This window comes from Rosa rugosa, chromosome 4 (assembly GCF_958449725.1).
Source record: "Rosa rugosa chromosome 4, drRosRugo1.1, whole genome shotgun sequence".
In the NCBI taxonomy this organism is placed as follows: Eukaryota; Viridiplantae; Streptophyta; class Magnoliopsida; order Rosales; family Rosaceae; genus Rosa; species Rosa rugosa.
The window spans coordinates 3901929-3911502 of record NC_084823.1 but is presented as its reverse complement, the minus strand read 5'-3'; positions in this window follow the sequence as shown (position 1 = coordinate 3911502).

Sequence of the window (9574 nt, the reverse complement as noted above, 5' to 3'; positions counted from 1 at the left end):
TGAGATAAGCAGCAAATTCATTGATTAGAGTAGTGGGATTGGAGGTGAAGTTTAGCCTACCCTCAGAAGGAGAAGAAGGAGTTGCTGCCAGGTTTGCTTTTGGTGGATTCCAACTCTTTTGAGAGCTTTTGCCTTCCTTTAGGAACTTTGGCTTCTGCTCAGGATAGAGAACCCAACATATATCCCTAACATGTCCAACACCCTCACAGTAGCTGCATTTCAAGTCAGGTCTCTTGCCTTTGTACACTTTAGCTTCAGCTTGCCTGTGATTAGAAACATAAGCTCTGGTTTCAGATGCACTTGTCCTGGTCTCCATATTCATCACCTTTTTTCCAACTTCCTCTCTTTGAATGGTGGCACACACATTGTTGAAAGATGGTAACTCAGTGTTCATAAGAATATGACTTCTCAAATCCTCATATTCTGAGCTTAAGCTTGCAAGGAGCTGGAAGATCTTGTCCTCCTCAGCTCTTTTTAACAAAGCACTAGCCTCGGTAGTATGAGGTCTATAAACATCTAGCTCATTCCACATACTTGTAAGACTACCAAGGTGCTGAACAAAGGGCTTACCTTCTTGTTGAAGATCAGCAATATCTCGTTTGAGTTGAAAAACTCGAGCAGCATAATTCTTATTTCCATACATCTCTTTGACATTATTCCAAAGATGCATAGATGACTCAGAAAAACTGAAAATTTCTGCTATTATGCTCTCCATGGAGTTGATTAGCTAAGACATGACGAGTTGATCCTTGCACAGCCAAGAATCAAATGTAGGAGAGTCAGCTTTAGGTTTCTGTATAACTCCATTGACATAGCCAAGCTTGGACCTTCCTCCAAAAGCAAGTGTAACAGCTCTAGCCCAAGAAAGATAGTTGAATTCATTCAACAAAACAGAGCTAAGACGTTGGTTTCGATTTGACTCTACATCGGAAGAATTTGTAAGAGGTTCATCATCTTTAGAACCAGATTTCCCAGCCATCTTAAGCTGGTGAACTCAGAAACTACACAAGAAGAAAAAACAGACTCAGGCCTTGAATGCCTGCTCTGATACCATGAAGAAAACAAGCTAGAAACTTGTGGAAAGTTTTCTTGTATTACTTCTTGAATAAAAACTGATTACAAGAATACACAAAATATATATAAGGAGGAAAAACAAGCAACCATGCTTTTAACCTCAACTCAACCCATAACTATGCTTAACAACTCTATCCTAACAACTAAGGTAAGGTATGAACAGTGGAAGTTAATGTACAACCAGGAAACCAGTAAACTAAGACAAACTATTAAACTAAGCCATGCTAGCCATGCTGCAGCCATACTGCTACTGCCAATACTAATGAATCAATAACCTAACAATAGCATGATCGAGTCACACATTTACACCTTCGTGCAGTAATTAATGCTAAGAATTCATACTTCCTTCTACTATCAAAGCAGATCTTAGTGAGGATATAATTAATGTTCCGTAGCCTTGATCAGTACCATGAACTACAAGCAAAGGGATCCGAAACCGGAGAAAGTTCACCGGGACATCAAACAATGCCCACTGGGAGATTACTAAGCCCCATGAGTGGCAGCTTTGGTCGGCAATATGATGGGGACTCCAGAAAGTGATACAAATTACACTGGGAAATCAAGAAACACCAGGAAACCCAGGATTGATGCTTCACTTACCTGTTCTGCTAGTAATTTATACCTCCAGAACTTCACTCTCCACAACATGGAAAAAAGGACTTCATCTTCGTATCATGAAGGGAGTTCATAAATCGGAGAGATCTCGCGGAACCCGAGAAGTATACAAACAACAAATTCTGATTCAGTACCTTCTTCCAGCACATCAGGTACTTCAAGGGTGTATAGGATTGGCCTACTCCTACTAGAAAAAGTATGGAATGGGAACAGGCCATACTGTTGTATAAATTATAAAACATAAAAATCAGTATAAACAGTTTTGGTATGCGCGCAATCTATATATTCTTATTTTTCTGTCATTCAATTTCAAAGGTAGAAACTGAAACATGCACAATTGCAACTGAATTGCCCATGGCCAATAAAGAAAAATAGAAAACGTTTAATTAACAAGTAATTGAATGTACCTGGAATTTTAAAGCTACTTAGATGCTCTGTATTAGAAGAGAAATTGCTACTTCCAAGTTCCAACAGAAAGTAAGAAACATGTATACCAATGCAGATCTCCAATTCTAATTGTCTCTCAAACTCTATATTGGTAACCATTACCAAAGAAAAATTAAGTATAAAAAATATATATTACTATATATGCTTTGATTGAAGGTTTGTAATGGTAGTTATACACAATTTGGAAACATCGCGATGTGAACTATTCACTAATTTCACGTAAATAGGTTCATGTAGACGTTACAAAAATGAAGTAACTGACACAACTTATAACATATGTCATTTTTTATTAGGATTAAATACTTGTTACTCCCTATACTTTTCTCCTAAAAACAGTTAAGTCCCTGACCTTTTAAATTAAATAGTTTAGTCCTTATTCTCTTTAATTCTCACACAACAAGTCCAAAATGAGTCCAAAATGACTATTATACCCTTCAATTCATCTTTTTATCATTTTTCTCTCATTTTTTATGTTTTTATATTATTTTTCTCTCTCTCTTTTTTTTTTTTTTTTTTTTCTGCCTCTCTCTCTCTCGCCAGAGCTGTTCTTGGCCTCGGGTCGAAACCTTATTCTTCTTCTTCTTCGAAACCTTCTTTTTCTTCAACCCATCATCCATAATCTATCCAATTGATAGCAATTGAGCCAATAGTCCAGAAGTAAAACTCCATAGACTACAACAATTCAAAAACCATAAGCCAAATCTATGCTTCTCATCTGCAACATAACAACTAGAGCCAAACATCCAATCATAACCTGCATTTTTCACATCAAATTTCAAGTCAAACTGATTCTCTATAACTACATCAAGTCTTCTACATCACAACATTTCCATCATTCCAATTGGGCATTGTTCAATTACTTGACTCACAATTAGAGAGAAAGAAGGCGAAATGCTAAAGAAGGCAAAAGAAATTCAAAATTTGAATCGAAAAAAAGGAGATGAAGAAGAAAGGTGCTCACGGTGTCAGTGGGCTGAACCCTAATTTCGAAATGGCTGCCTTTGAGGGCCTTCAAATGCCTCGGAGATATTTCCTCCGCAGCCGCTTTCACCTGTGGCCAAAGCCTGGCGATATTCGACCCATCTAGAAAACCCTTTCCCTTGTTTTCCGTGGACTCTTTCCCTAGAACGAAGAGGATAATCCGACGGCGTCCACGGCGGCTCTGGTTGAAATCAGAAGTCGGGCCCTTGGTTTTGATAAAAGGAGAGGGACTGACTCCATTCTTGGAGGTATTGGAGCTCGATTCGATTTGGAGAAGGAAGACCGGAGAAACCCAGGGTCTAGGATTCCGGCGATGGAACGTGCGCGGTCCTTCGAGGCACAGCCGGCGGCGAGGCTTCTGGATTTTGATGTTCGGCTTCCTCTGAGCATGCTGATGGCAGGGGTGTGTTGAGGAAATGGCCGAAACTTGATGAGAGCTAGGGAGCAGCGCCGTCGCGACTTTGATGGTCGCGTGATGAGGCTGGCGGCGGTGGATGGCAGTGAACTTCTTGGGTTTTGATCGGAATCGGGTCCAGAATCGATTGGCTGTGGCGTGTTTTGAATTGGTGGCCGGAAATGGTGGTCTCCGATCGAGAGAAGTGGACAGGAGAGAGGAGAGAATTATTGTTAGGGTTTTGGCCCTAACTACTGGAATTTGAGATAAAGTTGAAATGCAGAGAAGGAAAAAGAAGCGAGGAGAGAGGGAGAGAGGGAGGGAGAGAGAGAGAGAGAGTATAAAAAAAGGGGAGAAAAATAAAAAAAATAGAGAAAAAAATTTTAAAAAAAAATAAAAAAAAATGAGGGGCATAATAGTCATTTCAGATCATTTTGGACTTGTTATATGAGAATTAGAGAGAATAAGGACTATCCAGTTTAATTTGAAAGGCGAGGGACTAAACTGTTTTTCAAGCAAAAGTTTGAGGAGTAACAAGTATTTAATCCAATAAAATTTAATGTGAGAGAATTTTTTGAAATAACTTTTCTTAAAAAAAGTTATCAATTTGACGTGAATGATGCTCCTGGTGTTTGCAAAAGTTAAAAGTTAGCGAACAGAACTTATAATGTGTCTCAGTTACAATAACATTTCGCATGAAAGAATTTTTGAGAAAGACGTTTCTAACAACAGCTGCAAGGGTTAGAAAACCGACGCGAACTATTCACTAATTTCACGTGAATGGCTCATGTAGTCGTTGCAGAAATTAAAGAACTGTCACAACACATATGTTATGTCTTTGTTATTATAAAATTTAATGTGAGAGAATTTTTTAAATAACTTTTCTTAAAGAAATTACGTGAATGGCGCATCTAGTAGTTGCAAAAGTTAAAAGTTAGCTAATACAACTTAGGGAAAAATGCACCGACAGGGTCTGAAGACTCTAAGGACTGTCAAAATGATACCTGAACTTTCAAACGTATCAATGTGATACCTGGACTCATATTTTCGTATCAACGTAGTACCTACGACCAAATTTCGTCACGGCTCTGTCAGTTCGAGTCACGTGCGACGCATGTGAGGGCCAAAAAGACTTTTCCACTCCATCAAAATCCTAAATGAATAATTCAAAATTAAAAATAAAAATAGAATAATTTATTATATTTAAAATAAAAGATGATTACATTTTTTCATGTTCATCTTCTCAAACCCAGCAAAAAAGCAAAAAATTTTCATGATCAAAATCCCAATCCAATAAGTATGAACCTAACATTTCTTCATGTTCATATTCTCAATTGTTCATGTTCTTGATTGGTGGCAGTCTGCCTCAATTGGTGGCAATACCAGCAGCTGCGGCAAGGACCACGAGGTCCGCGCCCCGAAGAAGCGGCCGAGCATTGGATCCAGGAGGAGACCCGCTGCCTTATCAGCTTCCGCCGCGAGATCGATGACCTCTTCAACACCTCCTTTCTTTGTTAACGTTGTTGCCGCCTCCACAGCTAGCCACCGCCCTTGAACAGCCACCGCCAGTGCACCACCACCAACACCGCCCACCGAACCCGATCTGGAGCGTCTCTCTCCAACAATCCGCATACCAGATCGAAACAGTAGCCAGACCATTGGTAATGCTGCCGCCGTCATTGCAAGCCGCCGCCGTCGTAATTGAACGCCCACCGAACCCAATCTAGAGCCACCCCCACCAAACATCACCCCCGGTGCGTTACCGTCTCCAAACCCGATCGAACCGGCAACCAGATCCCACTCCGGCAGCCATGGCGATCCGATCTGATCCCATACTCCTCTCAGCCCTTCGACCCACTTACCTTCATCTCCCACAACGAAACAACCTCTCCAGGCCGCCATTGGAGCCCTCAACACCATGAATTGAACACTGAACCTAGCAAATAGAACCCAAGCACAACACCAGTCCAACAATAAGGCGTACTCGCGTCGTCGGGGAAGAACTCCGAAGAAGAAGAAGAAGAAGAAGAAAGAAAGAAAGAAATAAATAAAAAAGAAGAAAGAAAAAAAAAAACTTTTGAGGGTAAATCGGTCTTTTTGCCCTCATTTTCGGCCTCACGTGCGTCGCACATGCAAAATTTAACGGAGCCGTGACGGAATTTGGTCGTAGGTACTACGTTGATACGAAAATATGAGTCCAGGTATCACATTGATACGTTTGAATGTTCAGGTATCATTTTAATAGTCCTCAGAGTCTTCAGACCCTGTCCGTGCATTTTTCCTTACAACTTATAACGTGTCTCGGTTACAATAACATTTCGCGTGAAAGAATTTTTAGAAAAACGTTTCAAACAACAAGGTTGGATTTAAAAAATAATAATAAATAAAAAATTAAAATAAAAAAATAAAAAATTAATAAAAAAATAAAAATAATAATAAAAGGCAAGGGCATATGGGGCCATGTACCGATGGGCTACACTGACGGACGAAATAAAATCAACTACTCCGCTATCTTCACTCCTTTATGGGCCTCATATATCCACAACGTACTCCTTTATGGGCCTTATATACACACAAGGTAGTCTCGGTTGAATGTCTGAATGATGCTAGGTTGAGAAATGGGGGAACAATGTTCTGGGGTTTGAAAGTGGGAGAGAGTTATTTTTTGCTACTATAATCTGAAGATCGGGTACGTACTTGACCCAGTATAACCATAAAATTATAGCACATATAATATATGAGAATTCCATTACTACTAGAATAAGAATCCTATTACTTCTAGGACGAGAATCTCATTACCGCCACTAGAATGAGTATCCCATTACTACTAGAACAAATATAGAGCTTCATTCAATGACTAATAATTCTATTATAAATATCAGTTTCAAAATCTCATTCATTCAATACTCGATATCTTTCTTTTATTTCAAACACATATTTTATATTCATTCTCCTCTCAAATATGGTGCACACAAATGTTACGTTTGTGGTCGGTGTGGTTGGGAATGTCATTTCTGGTGGGCTTTTCCTCTCCCCAATTCCTCGTTCATATAAAAATGGAGAAAAAATATGTGGAAGCTTTCGATCTAAAACCTTACAACAGTGTTGAACTGTTTGTTATAGTGTTACTATGAATTGCCATTTGTTAATCCAAACAGCATTTTAGTTGTCCCCTTTAATTAATGGAATTGAGTTAATTATAGCTAGAGTTCATATATCTTGGCATATCCTTTTATTATGCTTCAACAAAAGGACAAAAGAGGGTTGCTCCATATATACTTTGTATGCGAACCTGTTTTCTTTGGGGCTGTTGTTGCTAGAACTATGTTGGCAATACCCAACCTTAAGATGAAGATGAATCAACATTTGAGGGCTATCATAGTTGGTTTTAACTGTGATTTTTTCAATGTCCTCATGTATAGCTCTCCTCTGTTCATCGTGACTCGTGAGTAAAGTCATTAAAACAAAAATGTGTGAAATTTATGTCATTCACACTCTCAGTTGCCAACTTCCTGAATACTTGTTGTTGGACTTCCTATGCTCTGATTGGTGTTTGAACCAAAATTTGGGAAGTCCCACATGGAAGACGGGTGAATAGGGCCCACAACAAATTTGGCATGGGACCACGATTGAACAGTTGAATAGCGGTGCCATAACAGAGGACCGCGATGAGTGGCCGCGGCATGATGAATGTCAGCAATGCTTATATTGCATGTGCCTTGCCAAGAGAATTTTCTAGAAATAAAATTTTAGTCCCTTAACCACTCGGCATCTATGCTGAAGCTCAAGGGACTTTGGGGGGGGGGGGGGGGGGCACCTATATTTGGCAAGGACCGCGTGGTAGATAGGTGGGCCCGACTCACAAAACGTAATGAATGACCGCGGCTAATTACATTAAACATTTAAAAAGTTGATTCTCAAATTTATGGTACAAGATAACGTGTTCGGAGAACCATTACTAAGATCAAATGACTCACAAGGAGTAATGAATGACCGCGGACCCACAAGGCGTAATGAATGACCACGGCTAATTAGTCACGGCACATCAAAGAGCTTGATTGTCAAGAGAAACGTTACCAAATCTTGGATTAATTAACTTGATGAGCATTAAGGGGTTTGACTGCCAATCATCAGTTACAAGAGCTCATGAAAGCATCGATCATTGATAACGTCAAAAATATCAGAAACGTGAATACTGTTTTATTTGAATCAATGCGGTCTTAGCTGTAAAGGCTGAGATTGCTTCTTTTCATTCATTCAGTAGTTTAGCTTCACTATAAAAAGGACTATAGGATTCATTGTTAGAGGTCCTCGACCAAATGCTCTACGCGATTACACAAATTTTATCTCAATACATTTCAACAACAGTTATCAATATTTACGTGTATATTTTATCGCTTTCTTTACTAATATTCTAAAAAACGGCCTAAGCGGCCGCCTAGGCGCTAGGTGGTAACTGGTAAGGAACCGATCGGATTTTGGCCTAGGCGTTGCCCTCAGGCGCTGGGCTACTAGGCGTCCGCCTAGGCGGGCTAGGCGGGGACTAGGCGGCTATAAACCCTAATTTATTCTATATTTTGACTATTTTTATATTTATAATTAATTTTTAGACTTTAAATATTTTTATTTAATTTTATTATTATAGGTCATAAAAATAATTTAAAATTTAAAATAAATAAAAAAACCGCATAGTCCCCGGGTCACCGCCTGACTAGCGCCTAGCGTTTTTTAGAACCTTGTTCTTTACCGGTATTTATCTTTCCGGCACTTTACATTACCATTCTTTACATTCCTACAATTTATCTTTTTGATTGTTACTTTGCTGCACTTTATTTTCCGTGGTTTACATTTTTGTTCTTTATCTTAATTTGGTGCACTTTTACATTCATGTGGTTTACTTCGCGTTATTTACTTTATTCAAATATTAAAAAAAGAATCATCGTCACCTCACTTTGGCCTCAATCACTGAGTTACACAGCACGAACATTCCAGCTAAGTAAGGTCGATCCGTGCTAAAGTCCTTGCATTTAAGACAGAGAGAACCCTGGGGCCAAGATTGATCCTTCCTCTGCCCACAATCAAGTGATCAGAAGTCAAATCGGCACAACATCTACAAACATAACAAAACCTCGCTTGGCCTCCCGGCAGTGAGTTGGCACGCCCGCGCACACGTAACCATTCCAGAAGGACACGTGTAAGCCAAAGAAGCCTTCGACCCAGTGACACGAGGCCGAGACGATTTTTGAGCGAACAATTGGAAAAGTGGATTACTTTATTTTGGTTAGCAACGGTCTCGATGCAATTCATTGCTGGAGCAGTTCAATTGATAGTGTCTATGCAAGATACTACGGAACTACACCAAAAGATGAAGACCTGTATGACAAGCCTACTATTGAAGTGCAACTCTCAACCATGGTTTAATTTTTGCCTATTGACATATCATAACCGAGTTGAAATTTTTTCCTTTAGTTTAGTTTTAACATGTACTATTTAGCTTTTTTTATCAAAAAAGAAAAAAATTCTATTTCTATCCAAAAAAAAATTCTATTTTCTCAATTTACCTATTTGTCAAAATATTCTTCTATAGTCCAAGTATTTAAATTTTAAAATGAATTGTCCTTTAGTTTAGTTTTCTACAATGTATAAACTACATTTATTACGGTGCATCAATGGACCAAGTTATAACCATCAATCCTAAGATCTGGTTTTACTACATTCTCCTTACTGTGTTTTTAGTGTTCCATTTGGATCAGCTGAGAAGGGGGAGTTGTTAGAGATTTTTCTTTCTCCATGTAATGTTTTTCTGTCATCAAAAAAAAAAAAAGGACCAAGTTATGTAATTTATCTAGAAAAAAATATAAACTTTTTTTTTTAAATTAATACTTATTCATTTATAAAAAAAAATTGTACCAAAAAAAAAAAAAAAAAAAAAATATATATATATATATATATATATATATACAGTCCGGCTACACTAAGGATGTCCTTAGTTTTTCTTAGGTACGAATTTCCGGTTTTCACCCACTTTTCGATCAAATTTTCACATCTTAACCGTTCAGTTTT